This window comes from Dromiciops gliroides, chromosome 3 (assembly GCF_019393635.1).
Source record: "Dromiciops gliroides isolate mDroGli1 chromosome 3, mDroGli1.pri, whole genome shotgun sequence".
Lineage (NCBI taxonomy): Eukaryota > Metazoa > Chordata > Mammalia > Microbiotheria > Microbiotheriidae > Dromiciops > Dromiciops gliroides.
Window position 1 is genome coordinate 283,355,629 of NC_057863.1, and position 23,048 is coordinate 283,378,676.

General features: G+C 36.5%; 1 protein-coding gene and 1 pseudogene across 1 annotated transcript in view; both read left to right on the plus strand.

Annotated features, from left to right (window-relative positions):
• Positions 1-23,048, plus strand: part of CFAP47 (cilia and flagella associated protein 47) — an 849,402-nt gene that overhangs the window by 491,809 nt on the left and 334,545 nt on the right.
• Positions 18,324-19,249, plus strand: LOC122748759 (annotated as a pseudogene).

Below are 23,048 nucleotides of genomic sequence, written 5' to 3' on the forward strand. Positions count from 1 at the left end.
TAAATATAAATTTATATACATATATAGATATACATATTGAGTATATATATGTAATATAATATAAATTATATATAGCTACTTTTTACCCATGCCTAATTAGAATAATTATATGTTGATATAACTGTCATTTAAGTTTAGAAGGGACATTGACAAGTGGGAGCTTGGCCAGAGAAAGAATGATAAAGGCACTTGAAACTGGAAGGTGAGGAATGTTTAGGAAATTAGGAATATTTATTCTGGAGAAAAAATTTAGGGTTCTAGCTCTCTGCCATAACATGTAAATGAATTGGGTAACTAGGATTAAAACTCTAGAGCTGAAAGGGATCTCAAAGGCCAAATAATCCAATTCCAATTTTTTTTTTTTTTTTAGTGAGGCAATTGGGGTTAAGTGACTTGCCCAGGGTCACACAGCTAGTAAGTGTTAAGTGTCTGAGGCCGGATTTGAACTCAGGTACTCCTGACTCCAGGGCCGGTGCTCTATCCACTGCACCATCTAGCTGCCCCATCCAATTCCAATTTTTACAGATGGGGACACTAAGGTTCAGGAAAGTTAAAGAGCTTGTTAAAAGTAACCAAGGGGGAAGCATCATATGCAGGATTTGAACACAGACTCTCACTCTAGAAGTTATCCTTTTTCTACTATGCCATATTATTTGCAAAGAAGTAATGTCAGGACCAATGAGTGTGCATTTCAAAGGACACTGATTTTAGTCAAATATAGGAAAGAAATATCTAACTAGAAGAACTGTGTAAAATATAATGTTTTTTTTTAAACCTCTAGTTTCCTGCCTTTAAAAGTATCAAGAAAAAGGAGGATGGCCACTAACTTAGTATGCTATAGAAGTGAGTCCTCTATCAGATAAAATACTGGACTTCATGTTCTCCAAAGTCTCTTTCTAGTCTAATATCACATGGTCCTATGGATCTCTTTCCATTTTTCTATAAGAAATATCTTTGGAGACTTAGTTTTGTGATGAAATGATGGGATTTAGCAGATACTCAAAGACCCACCTGGAGATGAATCTAGACTGATTGAATCAAGTGAGAGTGATTGACTGCTGATTAGCCTACTTCAAGTTAACTGGATTGTAATCACACCTAGCTAGCCCTTAAGAAGGTACTGTTCTCAGGAATGAACTCAACTTGAGAACACCTTCAAAGCCAATGGATTTGGATGATGCCAACCAATCACCTTGAAGCAGTGTGTAAGGACTGCCTCTGTTCCAGAACTATAAAAAAGCTTCCACAGTCAGCTTGAGAAAGAGTTCCTGATTAAAACAGGCTCATGGGAGAGTTCCTGATTAAAGCAGGCTCATGGAGGAGGACCTGAGGAAGAACCCAATCAGGCTGGAACTCTAGGCTAGATAGACCTTTTCTTAACTTTCTGAACTCCATGTTAATACCTGTATGCTTTAATAAATGTTTAATGCCCAAAGACTGGTACTGAAGCCTTTTAATTTTTGGTGACCACAATTAAGATTTTAAACATCACAGTCTGGCGACCACAAAGGGACTGCTGAACCCCTCAACCTTCTGATCTTCACATTAGATAAGAAAATGCTTCATTTTTGTGGATTTTCTATTTTGATTTATCTTTACCTGCTTTTGCCTTTAACTAATAACTTTATAAAGCATTGGTATTATGAAAGAGAAAATAAAGGGGTTGAAGAAAAACAAGAAAAACTTTATCATTGTTGTATTTCAAGAATCTGCTTCTATTGCCATAAACTTGGACATATTTTGCCAAAATGCAGAAGTAGATAGCAAGATATTAATATGAGATATGGAGATTTTAGATATTGAAATCAAAAGTGTTCTAAATTCACTCAGAGAAATAATGTCAGTTCAAATGTTACATAAAGGTTTCCTTTTTATGCCATTGTATCTACATTTTGAAATTAATAGTATAAGTTTGTTTTCATAGAGATTTTCATTCTTTTAAGGTTGTGTTTTGTTTTTCCAACTGATTATTTGATCAAATTATATAAGGTATTTCCTTGGTAAATTGATTACCATGACAAGTGTAAATTAATTCTAGAAATACTATTTTTACAAAAACTATTATTTGGAATTATTATACATTGCAACTTACATTTTTTGTGATCATTATTATCCTCAAATTTTTAAATACATATGAGACTTGGATTATGGGAATTTACCATTTAAGACATTAATTGGCTTTACCCATGAGAGGAATACATACAAGAGCAGGCATTGAACTCTCACATAAGGGGAGATACTTATGAAGTCCAGGTACTACACTGACTTGGGAGAGACCAAAAGAATGGCTATTGGCAAGAGCTGAGGTTGGCTTCTTTTGGTTCCATTTCCCCACAATATTGTAAGATGGCTGGAAGTTTTTATCCCACCCATCTCATTCTACACCTGGCTTCTATTCCCCTTCCAATATGCTTGATGCCATGGACGTCTCAATCCCATGCATCTGATTAGACCTGACTCAGTTTCCTCCAATATGTTTGGTGACATGGACGTATATCCCATCCACCTATTTTAAGCCTGGCATACTGCATGGGCTGTATATATTGCTCAAGTGTGGGAGTGCTCATATCCCTTCAATTCTCTATTCTTTTATGGTAATCCCCATAATTCTTGTATTCTCAATTCATGTTTTTAAGAACTTTCTTTGTATTAAATTTGATCGTTGACAATGCTATGCTAAGGTTTAGTAAAAAATCCAGCAGTTGAAACAGTTGAAACAGTTAAAGAAGAGAATCCAGCTTTCCAGTCCAGAGTCCAGAGCCCAGTTTCCCAGACCAGAATCCAGCTTCTTCCTGATGACATCTTACCACTCCAAGAATACAAGAGAACTGAGAAAAGACTTCCAAAAACTTAATTATTTTTTACTGTTTCATCAAGGAATACCTGTTCTTAGAAGAAACAAAGGAGGGAATGTGATGAAATGATGGGATTTAGCAGATACTCAAAGACCCACCTGGAGATGAATCTAGACTGATTGAATCAAGTGAGAGTGATTGACTGCTGATTAGCCTACTTCAAGTTAACTGGATTGTAATCACACCTAGCTAGCCCTTAAGAAGGTACTTTTCTCAGGAATGAACTCAATTTGAGAACACCTTCAAAGCCAATGGATTTGGATGATGCCAACCAATCACCTTGAAGCAGTGTGTAAGGACTGCCTCTGTTCCAGAACCATAAAAAAGCTTCCACAGTCAGCTTGAGAAGGAGTTCCTGATTAAAGAAGGCTCATGGAGGAGGAAGAACCCAATCAGGCTGGAACTCTAGGCTAGATAGACCTTTTCTTAACTTTCTGAACTCCATGTTAATACCTGTATGCTTTAATAAATGTTTAATGCCCAAAGACTGGTACTGAAGCCTTTTAATTTTTGGTGACCACAATTAAGATTTTAAAAATCACAGTTTAATAGATAATTTGTCAAATTCCATTAGTTGAAAGAATTAATTGTCATACAGTACTTGATTTGGTTTGTGTGGCTATACTCCTTTTTATAGGGAAGCTATTTATTTTTCATTCAGTGATGTTTGGGTTAGGGGGATAGGTGGTAGGTAGTGATAATGATATTATAAAAAGGAAAGAATAAAAAAGCATTAATTAACAAAAATGTAACTAGAACATGGAAGAATTTCAGAAGGGAACATATACTTGCCAGATAGCATTGGAATTTTCATGTTAAATTTGATATATCCTCTCTCCCTCTCAACCCTCCCCCACCCCAGTAAGTAATACATAGTAGAGATTGATAGCCTCATAAATAGTCCTCTTTTCCTGTTCTTTGTACAAGGAAATGTTTGTTAAGTTTGTCAATTTCATATTCCTAAAAATAATTTCAATTAAAAATAATTCATTGGTATAAAGGATGAAAGTACACCAATTGCATGTGTGGGAGTGTTATGACTTATTGTTTTGTTCTTGCCCAACAGCTAGTTTCTCTCAGGTCAGGCTACTCAGTTTCTCTCTCCCTTCAATGACATGAAGAGAGGTTGGAATTGCTCATCTTCTCTCTTGAAACTGGGAACCAGAAGAGTCTGAATCTCTTTCATCTTTTGCCCTCACCAACTCCACTCACTCCTAACTAAGTAGTAATCAATCTCTACCAATGAGAGTATCAGACAATTGATGCTTTGAACTAAGGGTTACACACAGATGACAAAATTATGGAGGTTTTAGTCAAAATATAAAGAATGTCTGACAAATTGTTAAAGTCATTGGAATTCAACAATAGTAATCTAGTATAGAAGAATATAGGATAGTCACATTAAAGTGAAAGACAAGACTACACAATTGAATGAGAATCACACAAAATAAGTCATCCTTCATTTTTATGAATCATTCTTTGCATTTGTGTGTGTGTGTTTAGTAATGAAGTAGTTTTATTACAAAAATCTGAAAAGTTACTATGATACTACTTAGATCCAGGTCATAGTCTTAGGTGGAAGTCCCAGGAGGGAGAGGAGCACAAGCACACAAGAGTTTACAGCCACAGTGGAGCAGGACTCTGTTCATAGTTCCAGGGCAGAAGAGCAGACCTGTGGTTGCTTGAAGACCAGAGCATAGGCCAGGAGAGTGGTGAACATACCTCTTCTTAAATAATGCCACCTTAGAACAACTAAGGACTTAAAAATTCCTAGAAGTATCTCAGAAAACAGCTGCTCAAACTCCCTGAAGCTTGGGAAAGTAAACCCTCCACCATGGAAGCAGTGTTCCACTTTAACAAAGAGATAAAAGTGAAGAAATAGGCTGGAAAAATGAGCAAATAGAAAAAAAAAATTCTGACACTAGAAAGTTTCCATGGTGACAAGGAAAATTAAAATACATGCTCAGAAGAAGATAACAAAGTCAAAGCTCTTACATGCATAGCTTCCAAGAAAATTTTAAATTGGTCTCAGACCATGGAGGGCTCAAAAAGGACTTTGAAAATAAAGTAAAAGAGGTAGAAGAACAAATGGAAAGAGAAATGAGAGTGCTAAATGAAAATCAGGAAAAAAGTCAACAGCTTGGCAAAGGAGACACACACACACACACACACACACACACACACACAATACTGAATAAAATAACACCTTAAAAAATAGACTGGGCCAGGGGCAGCTAGATGGTGCAGTGGATAGAGCACCGGCCCTGGAGTCAGGAGTACCTGAGTTCAAATCCAGCCTCAGACACTTAACACTTACTAGCTGTGTGACCCTGGGCAAGTCACTTAACCCCAATTGCCTCACTAAAAAAAAAAATAGACTGGGTAAAAAAAGACTGGTAAAGAGGTACAAAAAGCCAATGAGGAAAAGAATGTCTTGAAAAGCTAAATTGGTCAAATGGAAAAGGTGGTAAAAAAGTTCTCTGGAGAAAATAATTACTTAAAAATTAGGATTAAGCATAAGGAATGTAATGACTTTATGAGAATTCAACAATAAAGTAAAACCAAAAGAATGAAAAAATAGAAAGCAATGTGAAATATCTCACTGGAAAAACAACTGACTTACAAAATAGATCCAGGAGAGATAATTTGAAAATTATTAGAATATCTGAAAATCATGACCAAAATAAGAGTTTAGACATCATTCTTTCAAGAAATTGTCAGGGAAAATTGCCCTGTTATTTTAAAAACAGAAGGTAATATAGAAATTGAAAGAATCCACCAATCACCTCATGAAAGACATCCCAAAATGAATACTTCCAGGAATATTATACCCAAATTCCAGAGTTCTTATGTCAAGGAGAAAATATAGCAAGCAGCTAGAAAGAAACAATTCAAGTATTGTTGAGCCACAGTCAGGATAACACAAGATCTAGCAGCTTTTACATTAAAGAATTGGAGGGATTGAAATATGATATTCCAGATGGCAAAGGAACTGGGATTCCAACCAAGAATCACCTACCCAGCAAAACTGAATATAATCCTTCAGGGGATAAATGGAATTCAATAAAAGAGAGGACTTTCAGGCATTCTTGATGAAAAGACCTGAGCTGAATAGAAAGTTTAACTTTCAAATGCAATACCCTAGAGAAGCATAAAAAGGTAAACAGTAAAGGAACCCAAAAGGGATATTTAAAAAGTAAACTCTTTACATTTCTACATGGGAAGATGATACCTGTAACTCATAAGATATTTCTCATTATTAAGGCAGATGGATGGAGTATATTGAGATAGAGGACACAGATGTGAGTTGAATATTTAGGGATATCTTTAAAAAAATAAAATTAAGAGGTGAGAGGAATGCGATGGGAGAAAGGGAAAGGGAGAAGTGGAATGCCATAAAGTATCTCACATAAAAGAAACAAGAAAAAGCTTATACAGTGGAAGGAAAGATGGGGGAGGTTCAGGGGAGTGAGTGAACCTTACATCTCATTAGCATTTGCTGAATCAAAAAACATACATATTCAATTGGGTATAGTAAACTATCTTGACCTGCAGGAAAGTAGGAGGGGACAGGGAGAAGAAGGGGGGTGATAGAAGGGAGGGCAGATTGGGGGAGCAGGCAGTCAGAAACAAAACACTTTTGAGGAGGGACAAGGTAAAAGAAGATAGAAATTAGAGTAAATGTCATGGGGAAGGAATAGGATGGAGGGAAATAGAGTTAGCAGTAGTAACTGTGAAAACATTTTGAAGGAAGTTTGTCTGACAGGCCTCATTTCTCAAACAGAGAACTGAGCCATTCCCCAACTGATAGATGATCAAAAGATATGATGAAATAATCAAAGCTACCTCTAGTCATATGGGAAAAAATCTCTAACTCACTATTGATTGGAGAGATTCAGGTCAATTCTGAGGTACTACCTCATAAGTATTGGTTTGGATAATAGGACAGAAGAGGAAAGTAACAAATGTAGAGTATATGGGGAAAATGAGACATTAGTACACTCACTGTTAGTAAAGTTGTAAACTGATTCAAACATTCTTGAGAGTGATTTGGAAATATGGCCAAAGGGCTATAGGGCTATGGATACTCTTTGACCTAGTAATTCCACTACTAGTTCAGTATCCAAAAAGAGATTTAAAAAAATTGAATTTGAAATTGATATGATGCCCATCAATTGGGGAATGGCTGAACAAATTGTGAGATAAGATTATGATGGAACACTATTGTTCTATAAGAAATGATAAGCATGATGCTCTCAGAAAAACCTGGAAAGACTTACATGAGCTGAGGCAAAGTGAAATGTACTGTAAACAAAGTAACAGCTGTATTGTAAGATGATCAGCTGTGAATAAAAGCTTTTTTCAGCAATAGAATGATCCAAGACAACTCTGAAGGACTTATGAAAGATGCAATTCATCTCCAGAGAAAGAACTGATGGTGTCTGGATGCAGATTGAAGCATATTTTTTTTTAGTTCCTTTTTCTTAAGTTTTATTTTTGTCTGTTTTCTTTCATAACCTAACATGGAAATGTTTTGCATGACGGCACATGGATAACTTACATTGAATTGCTTGAGTTCTTAAGGGGGGATGTTGGGGAGGTAGGTAGGTAGGAAAATAATTTGGTATACAACTTTTAAAAAAAAATTAAAGTATTTTATTATTTTCCAGTTACATGTAGAGATAGTTTTCAACATTTGTTTTTAAAAGATTTCTAGTTTCAAATTTTTCTCCTTCCTCCCTCCTCAAGACAGCAGGTAATCTGATATAGATTATATATGTACCATAACATTAAACATATTTCTGCATTAGTCATGTTATAAGAAAAGAATCAGAGCAAAAAGGAAAAACCTCAAAAAAGAAAAACAACCATACCAAAAACAAAAGAAATAGTACAGTTCAATCTGCATTGATATTCCACAGTTCTTTTATTTTTTCTGGATTTGGAGAGCCTTTTCCATTATGAGTCCTTCTGAACTAACTTGTACTGTTGTATTGTTGAGAAGGATCAAGTCTGTCTCAGTTGATGAACATAATGTTGATGATACCTGGTATACAATATTTTAAAAATAAATGTTAAAATTTTTTTATATGTAATTTAGGGAAAGTTGAAATTCTAAATAAATGGGGAAAAAAAGAAAATAATTATTAGTTCAGAGGGTTAATTACTGGAGCTTAATGAAGTTGATGTTGAAATAGGAAGAAGAGCCTTTGTATTAAATTTTTTGTCTCTATAAAATTTGTGCATGGTCAGTAATATATCGATGAGAGGTATGAAGATACCTCCTAGGACAGGGTATTTGTCAAAAAATTCACACCTCAGTGAGAATAAATGATTAAAACTCAGTGATTGTGGATGATGTGATTAAATAAATTAGTTGTTGACTGGTTAACCCTATGTATTAGGACCATAAAACGTGTCTTCAGCTAATGCTTGGGGGAAACCTTGAGAAAGCTAAGTTGGATAGTTAGATACACAGAAGTACACTTACATACACATGCAGTGGCACAGAAAGAAAGTCACAGAAAAATAGAAACACAAAGAGAAAGTTTCAAACCTGAGCTAAGAATGTACTCAGAACCATGTGTCCTTCCGCTCCCCCTTATACCTTCAGTTTTTAAACAGTATAGAGCCACATGGCCCAAGTTTCTGAGTAAAAGAAAAAGGACATCTATGACAATGTTGAGCTCCTGAAAGATTCCCAAACCTGGCATCCTAAAGAGAGATTACCTAGACAGTGCCAAACATTTGGAGAGAAAGATGATTATACATGTGAATCCATGTATTATACATGTGAATCCATGTAGGGTAACAAAGGAATGGGCTATGATGTGAATTCATTACTGCAATTTGTTATTTAGACTGAACAGGTTCAATGGGAAAAAGTTTGCCTTTCTGAGTTTCTTTTCCTTCAGAGGGGAACTTAAATCATACGTTAGCCTTGTGTATCTTGAGAAATGTGTTGGTCCCTGGGAAGAAAGTGGGATTCACTGTAAAAGAAAGAGAATTTCATCATTTATGGGCTACTGTGAGTCCTTGATGTTTTCTGCATTCTGCTTATGGATGAAATAAAGGTTTCTTTGTACCTAAATTTTATTGTTATCTTGAATGCTTACACAGGAATTGCAACCATTTTACTCACATCTGTGAAGTCCTGGAAATGAGCTATATTTTAAGATTCCCCGAGAAAATTATGTATGAGGGCAAAGCAAATTATTAAGATTAGATTTGAGGTAGGGGTGGGAGGCTCCCAAGGTTGAATTTAGTCCATGTCAACTGACAACCTGGGGTGATAGGACTTGAGTTTTATCATATTAAGTTACATGACAAATCTCTGGTAGATTAATTATGAGGAAATATACATTGAAGATGATTATGGATGTTTTCAGATCAAATAATTGTAAGAAAGTAATTTTAAATCTCATATTTCCAATGGAAATGACAAACTGCTCCAGTATCTTTATTAAGATACTAAGAAAACCCCAAGTGCAATCACGAAGAGTTGGACACACCTGAAAATGACTGAACAATAAACAACACTAATGATTTGGAGCCTTTTCCTAGACCACTATACATAGCTTGCATTTATTCCCCTAAGAATGGCTTTTTCTTATGTTTTGAGCATTTATTGATTAGATGTCTCCTTATTCTAAATTTAAACCCATTTCTTACATGTCTTGGAAGTGAGATCCTACTCAGAGAATTTGAAGAAAATATGCCCCCTCTCCAGCTTTGTTTCCTGCCTAATTTTAGCTATATTCATTTTATTTGTGCAGAAATGTTTTGACATATTAATCAAAATTGTCTACTTTATCTGCTATGATTCTTTCTGTTCTGTGTTTACTCATAGATCTGTTAAATATTTTCTCCTTGGTCTTCTAATTTATTAAAGATTTGATCATTTATTTGTAGGTAATATATCCATTTGGAGCTTTTATTGAAATATGCTGTAAGATGTTCCTCTTAAACTTTTTTTTCAGACTGCTTTACAGTTGTTCCATCAGTTTTTGGCAAAGGACAAGATCTTACCCCATAACTGGGTTCTTTGGATTTATTTACATAGTTATATTTTGCATCTAATCTGTTCCACTGACCAAATTCTGTTTTTTAACCAGTATGAAATCATTTTGATAATGCTCTGTAGATAGTTTGAGATCCAGTGGTAGTAGCCCCTCTGCCTTCTTCCGATATTTTTCTTCATTTCTCTAGAGATTCTTGAACTTTTCTTCCTGATGTAGCATTCTTTTAGATAGCAATTTGGTCATGTTTCCAGCCAAATAGGGTGACTTTCTCAGTCACTTCGAAGCCTGGGGAGAGCAGAGTTCCCAGATAAAATATATGATTGCCAAAACCCCAATTCCTTCCCTCTTGCTTCTAGTTGGTGTTCATCCTTCCAGGTCAAAGGAGCATTGATCTTCCCTCTCTTTAAATGCTTTTATCTACAATTTTTTGAGGCCAAAAAAAACGTGGGAGTTGAAAAGGTAATTTAAAAATATGATTTCTGTCTCTGAATTCTAGCCATCTTCTATCTTACAACCTTGTTATTTTTCATCTTTTTCCCATCAGAAATTTCTTCCCTGCTCCCACCTGACTTTATTCTTATTATGCCCACTGCCCTCCCTCATTCTAGATCTACATCCAGCAATCAGGACTAAATGGGTATCAGAGTATAATTTAAACTTGAAATTCTTATTTGGTAGAGATGTGTCTGACCTACGAAAAATTTTCTGAGGCTGAGGATATTAAGTGAATTGGCCAGTCATACAACTATAACATTTCTGGGGTAGGATTTGAACTCAGATCTTCCTGATTCATAGTCTGTAGTTCCACATTTTATCCATTATGACACTTAGCTACCCCATTAGTTTTGACCTGATTTCCTCTTTCCATTCTTCCTTCACCATCACTCCTAAAAGGTCACATCTCATCCATCTGTAGGATAGGAGTAAAAACTAGACACAGCATTGACAGTAGCCTTTTTACACCCTGGCAATAGCAGTTATCATAGCCTTAGAATGATTGTCCAGGAACCTGGATGAACAGATTAGTCACAGTGAAAAGTGAAAAAACTCATGATATTAGGGTGACCCTAGATCACTGAGATCTGGTTTTATAGCACATTCAGCTGTCCACCTGAGCCATCTTCTTGCTTTCCTTCCCCCTGCTGAGATTTTCTCTTTTCCCCTGTTATGGGAAATGCAATAGAATTCATACCTCAATAATGCCTAAAAGACATTTAATTTAGTTAAATTGATTTATCTGAGGCTGCTCTCACTATGCCTTGAATTCCCAGAACAAAATACACTTGCCTGACCAACTCCATCCTAAATGTCCTGTCTTGCCCTATTAGAATTTAAGCTCTGTGAGGTCAGCAATTGTTTTGCTTTTAGTGTTTAGGATGGTGCTTGGCACATAATTAGCTAATAAACATTTAAATGAGACTTTTTTCATTCATTATATCTGTCAAGCTTCACTGCAGAACCAAGGGGGTTTGGAACTCACTCTTTATTTCCTCTTTCTATAGGAATTTGAGGAGGAACTAATATTTACAAAACCAAAAGTTTCTCTTTATCCATATCCTACTTCATCCCTCCTCTTCAGGTCAGAAGCTGGGTATTTGTTTCAGCCATCACCATTCAAAGCAATCTTGCCTGGTTACAATAAGCAATTCCTTTCTAGGCTAGGTCAAATTGTCTTAGTTTATAGGAATTGACATAAGACACAAGTTATTTATAAAATGTCAGGTTTACATTTCTCTCATAAAAGCAATTCAAAGTCTTAACTATTTTCGTCTGACATGTACTCTTTTGTCCTTTGATGTTGTTCAGTCATTCAGTTGTATCTGACTAATGTCCATAGCACATTAATGTTGTTCATGGGATTTTCTTGGCAAAGTGTATGTGCTTTTTTTGTTTGTTTGTTTTTTTGGCGGGGCAATGGGGGCTAAGTGACTTGCCCAGGGACACAAAGCTATTAAGTGTCAAGTGTCTGAGGCCGGATTTGAACTCAGGCACTCCTGAATCCAGGGCCAGTGCTTTAACCACTGCACCATCCAGCTGCCCCCAAAGTGTATTGTTTAAAATCTAAATGTGATGTCTAAAAAAATCTAATCTTTGGTCACCTTAAACGAGAAACTTAACACCAGTCTTTTGTCATTAAGCATTTCTTAAAGCATAGTAGGTATTAGAAAAAAGAGAACACATGGAGTTAAGAAAAGGCATATCTAGCCTGGAGTTCCAGCCTGGGCTTGTTCTTCCTCAAGTCCTCTGCCATGAGCCTGCTTCAACCAAGAACTGCCAAATTCCATTATTTTGTCACTAAAGATACAGGGGTGCTTTGACATTTCCTTCTCCAATGAATTGAGGCAAGCAGAGGTTAAGCGTTTTTCCCAGGGTCACACAGCTAGTAAGTATCTGAGGTTGGATTTGAATTCAGGTCTTCTTCACTCCAGGAACAGCCCTCCATCCACTGAACTATCTAGCTGCCTCCTTTTTTTTTTTTTTTGTCCCAGTTAAGTATATCTTCCTATATATTCACAGGCATCTTCCATTGTGCTATCTGTATGCTATTAGTAAACAGTTATTCATCACAAGTCATGTTCAAAAATATTTTTATGTGGAAAAATCAGGAAATAAAACCAGATTAAATAGTAAAAAAAATCATATAAATATCTATTATTAAATAGGCCTGGGAGAAGAAATTTGAAAAGAATTTAAAACCTTTGACTGATTTCCTTAAATTCTTTAAGCATTAGGTACCCAAAAGGCTTTTTGTCTAGTCTGTTTTGCTTAGTCCTTAGTTTCAGAACACACATAGAAAGATTTCTGCAGGGATCCGATGGCTCTGACCTGCTCCTGCTACTCCCACTTTAAGACAATATGGATCTGTTTCAGTCTCCATTAGGCAGATTATTGCCCTCTCAACTCCATCTCAAATTATTTTGAAACTCAGGATTCTGAGGAAGGTCCACTCCTCTCCCCCATCTCAAAAATTACCATAGTTTGTCATGGTTCTGAAAATGACAAGGATTCCCAGAGAGGGGTCTGCAAAACAGTCAATCCATACCCTTATGAATATCATAATATGTTCATTTTTTCATAAGGGATGCATATATAATTTACATGCTGAGCATACTTGGAATTCTCTTCCTCTTTGCTTTCTCCATTCCTGGCAAATTGGCAGGATTTGAGTTACAAAGACCCTTCCTTGGCTAGATGCTGCTTGACATGATCATCTCCCCTGTCCCTCTCCAATTTCCCTGTTAAAAATACTCTTATCCTCCCATGTGCTATGATTAAACCTACATGAAGACTGCAAATATTCTTATGTAATTTTCTGTGTTTAACCTACTTAAAATAATCAACTATTTTGCATTTAAAATAAGATATGCCTTCTGAAATTTGATGTTTCTATTATTTTCATTGCATCTATATGTATATATGCATACATATAATTTTTTTTTTGGCAGGGCAATTGGGGTTAAGTGACTTCCCCAGGGTCACACAGCTAGTAAGTGTTAAGTGTCTGAGGCCGGATTTGAACTCAGGTACTCCTGAATCCAGGGCCAGTGTTCTATCCACTGAGCCACCTAGCTGCTCCGCATACATATAATTTTACTCATACTTTTGTAGTTTCTATAGCATATAGTTTTACAACACATTTTATTTTATGTGGTTATGTTGCAGCTAAAGTTCATTTGTAGAAAAATATTGATTTATAGATAGGTAGAAATGACCAATTTCTTAAAAATTCATTCAGTGCTTATTCCTTGCCAGTAGAAATCTCACCCCATTCCAGAGAGATAAACCAGCTGAAATAAATTACCAGGTAATGCAACTCATTCTCATTTCTGGTCATAATGGATATAGTAGTTTTGAGTGAGAAGGGAGATTATGTTTTCAGCTTTATAAATCACAAGAATTCTGTGACTATCCTATACCAATACTTGAAAAAATTTATTGTTAGTCTACCTATCAGATCTTTGGAAAGGAAAACAGTTTATGACCAAACGAGATAGAGTATATTATAAAATGCAAAATGGATGATTTTGATTACATTAAATTAAAAATTTTTTGTACAAACAGAAGCAATGCAGCCAAAATTAGAAGGGAGGCAGAAAGCTGGGAAACAATTTTTGTGGCCAGTACTTCTGATAAAGGCCTCATCTCTAAAATATATAGGGAACTAAATCAAATTTATAAGAATCCAAGTCATTTCCCAATTGAGAAATGGTCAAAGGATATGAACAGGCAGTTTTCTGATGAAGAAACCAAAGCTATCTATTCCCATATCAAAAAATGCTCTAAATCTCTAATGATTAGAGAGATGCAAATAAAAACAACTCTGAGGTACCACCTAACACCTATCAGATTGGCTAAAATGACAAAAAAGGAAAATAATAAATGTTGGAGAAGCTGTGGGAAAATTGGAACACTAATCCATTGTTGGTGGAGCTGTGAACTGATCCAACCATTCTGGAGAGCAATTTGGAATTATGCCCAAAGGGCGATAAAGCTGTGCATACCCTTTGACCCAGCAATACCACTTTTGGGTCTTTTTCCCAAAGAGATCATGGAAAGGGGAGAGGGACCCACATGTACAAAAATATTTATAGCTGCTTTTTACGTGGTGGCAAGGAATTGGAAGTTGAGGGTATGCCTATCAATTGGGGAATGGCTGGACAAGTTGTTTTATATGAATGGAATGGAATACTATTGTGCTGTAAGAAATGATGAGGGGCAGCTAGATGGCACAGTGGATAGAGCACCGGCCCTGGAGTCAGGAGTACCTGAGTTCAAATCCGGCCTCAGACACTTAACTAGCTGTGTGACCCTGGGCAAGTCACTTAACCCCAATTGCCTCACTAAAAAAAAAAAAAAAAAAGAAATGATGAGCAGGAGGAATTCAGAGAAACCTGGAGGGTCTTGTGTGGGCTGATGATGAGTGAGATGAGCAGAACCAGAAGAACATTGTATACAGTATCATCAACATTGAGTGTTGACCTACTGTGATGGACTATATTCTTCTCACCAATGCAATGGTACAGAAGAGTTCCAGGGAACTCATGATGATAGAAGAGGATCTCCAAATCCAAGAAAGAAAGAAAAAAAGAACTGTGGAGTATAGATGCTGAATGAACCGTACTATTTCTTTTGTTTTTGATGCTGTTGTTTTTTTCTATTTTGAGGTTTTTCATCATTGCTCTGATTTTTTCTCTTATAACAGGACTAATGCAGATTAATGTTATTATGTGTGTATATATATGTATATATGTGTATATATGTGTATGTCTGTGTGCATGTATGTGTGTGTATATATATGTATGTGTGTATATACATGTATATATATATGTGTGTGTGTGTGTGTGTGTGTGTGTGTATAACCTATATCAGTTTACCTGCTGTCTAGGGGAGGGGGGAGGGAGAGGAGGGAGGGAGAAAAATCTGAAATTGTAAAGCTTGTATAAACAAAAGTTGAGAAATATCTTTATATGTAACGGAAAAAAATAAAATACTTTATTAATTTAAAAAAAATCTATTGTTCTATACAGTGGTGTCAAACTCAAATAAAAATGAGTTCCTCTTTGACTTAGAAAATCACAAATTAACATTATCTGTGTTGCATTGTATTTAAATTATTTTATAGTACATTTTCAATTATATTTTAATCTAATTAAATAGGAACTAGGGGGTTTTAGCTTGCATTTTATGTGTCACAAGTTTGACACCTCTGCCTACCAGCAGTTTTCAAGTCTTTTGTTTTCAGGACCCCTTTGCCCACTTAAAATTATTAAAGACTCCTCCTGAAAGCTTTTAAAACTTATTTTTAATAACATTTTATTTTTCTCCCTATTACATGTAAAAACAATTTCTAACATTTAAAAAAACATTTTGAGTTCCAAATTCTATCCCTCTTCCCCCACTCCCTGAGATGGTAAGCAATCTGATATAAGTCAAACATGTCCAGTCATTTAAAACATTTGCATATTAGTCATTTTATGCAAGAAGCCTCAAAGAAAGAAAGTGAAAAATAGCTGGCTTCAGTCTGTGTTCAGACAACATTAATTCTTTTTCTGGAGGCTGATAGTATGCTTCATCACAAGTGTTTTGGGATTGTCATGGATCATTGTATTGCTGAGAAAAGCTAAGTCATTCACAGTTGATCATTGTATAATATTACTATTACTGTGTACAGTGTTCTGTTCACCAGCAGTTCAGACAAGTCAGAAACTTTTTTGAAATAGGAGTTATATTTATATTTACTTATTACAAATCAAAATGTCTTATTATTTTGAAAATGGCTTTCCACTTAGGGACTCCCTCAACCGGTTTTGGGAACCTTCATGGGTCCCATACAACATGTAAGAACCGCTGCTTGATTAAGTTTTCATTACCATTCATATTTTTTTCCCTTTATACATTTTAAGGGGACAGCTAGGTGGAATAGTGGATAAAGTACCAGCCCTGGATTCAAGAGGACCTAAGTTCAAATCCAGTCTCAGACACCTGACACTTACTAGCTATGTGACCCTGTGCAAGTTACTTAACACACACTGACCCACAAAAAGAAAAAAATAGAACACACTTTTTTTTTTCTTTTTTCTTTTTTTGAGGAGCAATGAGGATTAAGTGACTTGCCCAGGGTCACACAGCTAGTAAGTGTCAAGTATCTGAAGCTGGATTTGAACTCAGATACTACTGAACCCAGGGTTGGTGCTTTATCCACTGCACCACCTAGCTGCCCCCCAAACATACATTTTATAATATAAGGTGAAACAACATAGAAGATAATGAGCTGGCCTTCAAGTCAGGAAGACCTATGTTCAAATCTTGCCTCTAACATATAATAGCTATGTGACCAAGGCTTTAGATAATGCTCTAAAAATATAAGTTTCAGAACAGTTGCTCATGTGCATTCCTAGAGGGAGGGTCCTTACTGGGAATTCCTTACGCTGGTGGAATAATAAATCCAGTTTTAAAAAAAAAAAGGACTGGAGCTGGAAAAAAATGTCAAAGGACATCTAGTCCACTTTTCTTATTTTACAACTCAGTAAACTGAGTTTGAGGGGAATTAAATGACTTTCCTAAAGTGTCAGAATTTGAACTATAGAGCCAGTAGTGTTTCCACTGGATCACACTGCCTCCTAATTTTTAGGATGTGTTATTAATAACAGCAGTATGACTCTATTATATGTCATACATCAAAGCAGATGACCTCTGATCAAGGAGAATTATGGGAGTACATTTCTTGATTTTTAGTCTTCCTTCAAATACATGAATTCACTAGATCAGAATGAATGCTTTCCCTTTCATGAGTGGAGAAACTACTCTGGAGAGGTTGTGATTGACTAAAACACTTAGCACAGTGGTTGGCACATCGTAAGCATTTAGTAAATGTTTAAATGACTAAAGAATATACAGGTTAATTGGGACTAAAATCTAAATCTGCTTTTTTTTCAGTCAATATTGCATCCTCCAGCCTGCAGTATTGTTGAGATCTGCACTTCAAAGGTGAAAAGGAAACATCTAAACTGCTTCCTTGCCCTAGAAAAGATTATTGTGTCAAAGTACCACTGAAGTACTCTTAACATTACAATCTAATTAGTATGACTTGCCCTCTGATAAAGCAATTAGAAGTGCTCCATTGTTTTGATGTTTAGCTTGCATATTTAAAGATTCATAGCATAGTTTTCTTGTTCTTGTCAGGGAAGTGACATTGAAGCCTTATTGCTTCCTGCTGCAATGAGATTTGTGTATTTCATTAATGCAGCTGAACATCCATTCAGAGAATTAAGGCTGCATCTCAGGAACACAAGAACAATTGTAGGTTTGGTTGATGTGTATATTTTAAAGATGATTATAATGTAAATTACAAATAAGATGCATATTTGTAATGATATTTGGATAGAATAAAGAAAATGACAAATCCTTGCAAGGGACAAAAAGATATACAATGTCAGGCCAAAGTTGAATGTAACTTGATTTATTGATATTCAACCTATTTTGTGCCACATGAAACCATTGCCATTAAATTCCTCCTCACACTCAAAAACTAATGCATTAAGTTCCTAAACATTTTACATCTAACTTGTAAGAAATAACTATTTTAAAAAAGAGCTTCTGGCGCTCGGCTCTCGGAGCCCTGGGTGGCTGGGTCCTCCTTGGGGGAGAGACCCCCAACGAACCCGGGCGCCAGGGGACCGAGTGTGGTGGTGACCCTGTCTTCTCCTCCCGGCGCCTGCGCCCGGGTCATGAGCACGTGATGTGCGCCCGCTCTCATTTGCTGCTGCAGTCCCCCGCAGGCTAGGAGGAGCCGCTACGCTGGGCGAACCCCTGGGGCTCCCGCCCAGCCTGGCCCTGGGACCCGGATCATATCATATATGACAATATGCACCTTAGCCTGAAGCAAAGGCACGACGTCCAAGTAACATTAAAAAAAAAAAGTCTGTGAGGGTAAGCCCAGGAAATCATGCAGTCATCAGGGCACAGATTCCGGGATGTGGAACATCATCCCCTTCTTGGTGAAAATTAGGATTAGGATTTCTCATCCTCATCCTCAACTGAAACTGACACCGCAGACAGAATTTGGTTCATCCGAGATGGCTGTGGGGTGGTCTGTGCTATCATGACGTGGCTTCTAGTTGTCTATGCAGACTTTGTTGTGACTTTTGTCACATTTCTCCCTTCCAAAGACTTTTGGTACTCCCTGATCAACAGTGTTGTTTTTCACTGCTTGGCAGTTCTGGCCCTGTCATCTCATTTGAGGATTATGCTAACTGACCCTGGGGCGGTTCCCAAAGGCAATGCTACTAAAGAACACATGGAGAGTCTGGAGCTGAAGCCTGGTGAGGTGATCTACAAGTGTCGCGATTGTTGCTGTGTCAAGCCTGAGCGTGCACACCGCTGCACTGTTTGTAAGTGATGTATTCGGAAGATGGATCACCACTGCCTGTGCGTGAACAATTGTGTGGTAGAAAAGAATTAGAGGGTTTTTTTTGCTCTTTACAATGTATATAGCCTTATCTTCAGCTCATGCTCTGATCTGTGTGGATTTCAGTTTTTTTCCTGTGTCCGCTGGCAGTGGACTGAATGCAGTGATTTTTCTCCACCTGTAGCTGTAATCCTGGTAATCTTCTTGTGCCTTGAGGGTCTTCTGTTTCTCACTTTCACCAAAGTTCTGTTTGGCCCTCAGATCCACTGAGTATGCAATGATGAAACGGAGATTGAAAGACTGAAAAGCGAAAAGCCAATTTGGGAACGGAGGATTGGATGGGAAGGGATGAAGTCTGTTTTGGGAGACCAGCCTTCAATTCTGTGGATGAACCCTTTCACTGGGTTTCAACTCCGAGATTCCTACTGAAGTCAGAGAAAGGTGGCCCAGAGTTTTCTGTGTGATGCTCACTTTCCCATACTGGAACTGGCAAATGCATTCTAGGATATTTATATGGGGTTTGAAAGGCTATTGAGATATAATCTGTGACCAATGGGGACTGAACCAACACAAATCAGTTGCTTGTAGCAAGCAGAATGTTATACATTTATAGTCACGGAGATCACAAATTTTCCAAAATGTTAACTGGATGCTGTAATGACTTTTCAGCTGTACCGCTAATAAAAGGCATGTGGCCACACTAAAAAAGCCAAATGTGCCATTATTCTACTGTGAGATTATGATTTTTGTTGAATCTTTTTCATTTGATCAAATGTTGTTTGGGGTATTACATATACTATTTTATTAAAAATCTTGTGTACAGGGGGGAAAAAAGAGCTTCTTGCCAATTCTATCTTCTAAATACTTCTCAGATATTTTCTTTCCTGTTTCTGCTGCCACCATTTTAAGTTACTGTTACTACTTCCCTGTCTAGTGCAATAACTTCCTTCTTATTTCTAATATCTTTCTAATTAAAATAATCCTTCATATTGTCTCCATTCTATTAGTACTTATGCATAGATCTGGTCCTCCACTAAAGTCCTACTTCAGTGTGACATCAATGTTGTATTGTGTGGGAGTAGAAGGTTTGGGGAGGTGATTGAGCCTTGGTTCTCATATGTTTTGTCCTCAGAACCACAAAGTTTAACAGGTACAACTAAAGTGAAAACCATTTGAGGAAATGCTAAGTAAGGAACTATGTCTATTGTCCAAGTTCCCAGGCTATGAAAAATTTGGGTTTATGGCTATATATTATTTTATGGTTATATTTTCATTTATTTTTTGGGGGGGTCAATGAGGGTTAAGTGACTTGCCCAGGGTCACACAGCTAGTAAGTGTCAAGTGTCTGAGGCTGGATTTGAACTCAGGTCCTCCTGAACCCAGGGCCAGTGCTTTATCCGCTGCACCACCTAGCAGCCCGATAGTTATATTTTTAAAGTAAAATTTCCTTACTTCTAATTGTACTCGGAATTACTTCATAAGTTTTATGTTTGTGGTATATATGTGTTATGTAGTAACTTTTTAATGAATAAGGTGCTGAATTCTAAGGAAAAAAATAAAAAGAACATTCTTTTCTTTTCTAGTAAAGACCCCAAGGCTATTCATTATTTATTTAGTTATCAATTTATTTATTTGTTCATTTTAAAATGTATTTATCTATCTGTTTATTTATTTGTTCATTCATTCATTCATCTATCTATTTTGTCATTTGGTCATCCATTTATTTATTTATTTATTTGGTTGGTTATTTGTTTGTTTATTCATTCATTAATTTGTCTATTCTTTCATTCTTCTGTTTCCTTATTTATAAAAATGAAACTGTTGACTTTGATATTTTAGCCAAAGGAGCTCAACTCTCAAGGTGCATTCACTTTGATTTACTATGAAAATCTTATTAAAGGGTTTATTTCATATAGTGATTTTTAGTATAACTACAGTTAAACACTTTATTAAAAATTCTAATCAGGTGAAACAAGATCTTCTGGTCCATGAAGGATATATTAAATGACATTTCTTTAGAGATTCACTTTAACATATTCTGTTTTTTCCAGAAATCTTAATGTATAGCTATTATAAGGTTATGTTCTTGAACTGCCAAGCTCCTACGAACCCTGAGCCCTTACATTAATGGTTATTCTATTATGCCTTTATGAGAAAATAATAGGGTTTGGGGACTGCCCAAAGCACCCCCCCCTGCCCCCGCCCCCCAGGGGATTGATTGGATTGACTCACTTGGAATTAACTTGATTGGAACCACACTTACCTGAAGGACTGGCCCTCAAGAGGGTGTGTTCTCAGAGGATGTAAACTCTGACCTTAACATGGGGTCACCCTCAAGTCCAGTGAACCAATAGATTTACATGATGCTAGTCAATTAGCTTTGAGCAGTGTGTAAGGACTCCTCTCCTCTCTACCCCAAAAAAGCTTCCACATGCAGTTATTCTCAGTTAAACTCTCTCAGGGACCCTTGGTGGCAGGAGACTTGGAGGAAGAAGCAGGCCAGGCTGAGTTCTATTCTCTCCTCTATGCTAGATAGACTTTTTCTTAACTTTCTGACCAAGGTGTTCTCTCTTTACTGATATCTAATGTACTTTAATAAATGCTTTAATCCCCCAAACCGATGTTAAAGCTTCTCATTTATAAGTAACAACTATATTAGGAAACCCAGCTAATTTTCCTAAACTTAGGACAGAAATAAGGTGACCATAGTTTTACTCTTCACCACACCAGATTATTTTTACCTGCTAACCTATAAATGAAGCTTTATTTATAGCAGACCTTATCTTCCTGAGACAGTGTTTTCTTTCCCAGCTTTCTACAGCAATCTTAATGCCAATAGAGTGGCCCTCTGCTGTTGTCTGCCAGATTGTCTTAAATTATAACCTATTTTATACCTCTTCCAATTCTCCTGACCTCACAGTATTAATTTTATTTTTTGTCTTGATGCCACTTTTCTCCAATGTCTTCTGTCTTCACTAGCTATTGATCAAAGGTTTATTTCTAGGAGGCTTTTTGGAAAATTTCTTGGGGAAAAAAAGTTTTATGTAGCATTTTGCTATGAGAGATAGCTAGAATGTCAGAGAACAAAGAACCCCCACTTTAAGTAATAACCCCCACTTTAAGCAAGAATGAAGGGCTGGAGAAATTTAGTAGTGATGTGCAAAATGTTTATACTATGCTAGCATCCATTCCATTGTCAAATAAGAGCAATACATACACAAAATTGAAGTTTATATCCCAACCATAGGAGATGGTAAAAGCATATTAGAGGAGGCAGCTAGGTGGTACAGTGGATAAAACACCAGCCCTGGATTCAGGAGTACCTAAGTTCAAATCCGACCTCAGACACTTGAAACTTACTAGCTGTGTGACCCTGGGCAAGTCCCTTAACCCTCATTGCCCCACCAAAAAAAATATTAGAAATATTTACTCAGATTATCACATAAAATGAAAAGATCCTTTAAAAAATTAAAATAGTGCTTCACAGGGAAAATGAAGAAATCAAAACTCTAAAGATGCAAGGGGGAACTTTTGACATATCAGGTAGAAGAATATGATACAGAAAAAAAAAGAATGCAGAACTAGTAGACCTACAGATAGAAATTCTCATTGCATCAATGGTGGCTGTAGTTGGAATATTTGAAAAATGTATGGATAATTATTGGACTATAGGGAGGATTATGGGGTCCCACAGGTCCAACTTGGAAAGATATCATTCAGTACTGTTCAGAAGAAGGACAGACAAGTAGCAGTGTTGGAAACTTCTTGGGGAAATGTATTAGGGGCACCATATGATAGCACAAAATGAACAGAAGAAAGATGTCTCCTTGAGGGGTGCATCCAAAACAGGATAGAAATTACCCCAAGAGCTGTCAAACATGACACTACCCACTTCTAGATGATTTTTTTGGGGAGAAGGAAAGAAAAAAAAGAAAAAACAGAGAGATAGTTGGATAGATAGATGATAGATGATAGATAGATAGGTAGGTAGGTAGGTAGATAGATAATCTATCAATAAACATTTGTGAAGCACCTACCTTGTACCAGGCAGTTTGTTAAATCCTAGGGATACAAATAGAAGCAAAAGATTGTTCCAGGCTTCAAAGAATTCATGATCCAATGGTGGAGATAATATGCAAAGAAATATATAGGAACAGTAGGTATACAGGACAAATAGGAAAAAAATAAAAAAAGGATGCTACTGGACTTTTTGTGATTTATTTATTAGAATTCTTTTTAAAATTAGTTTTGAGCTCTTATTCA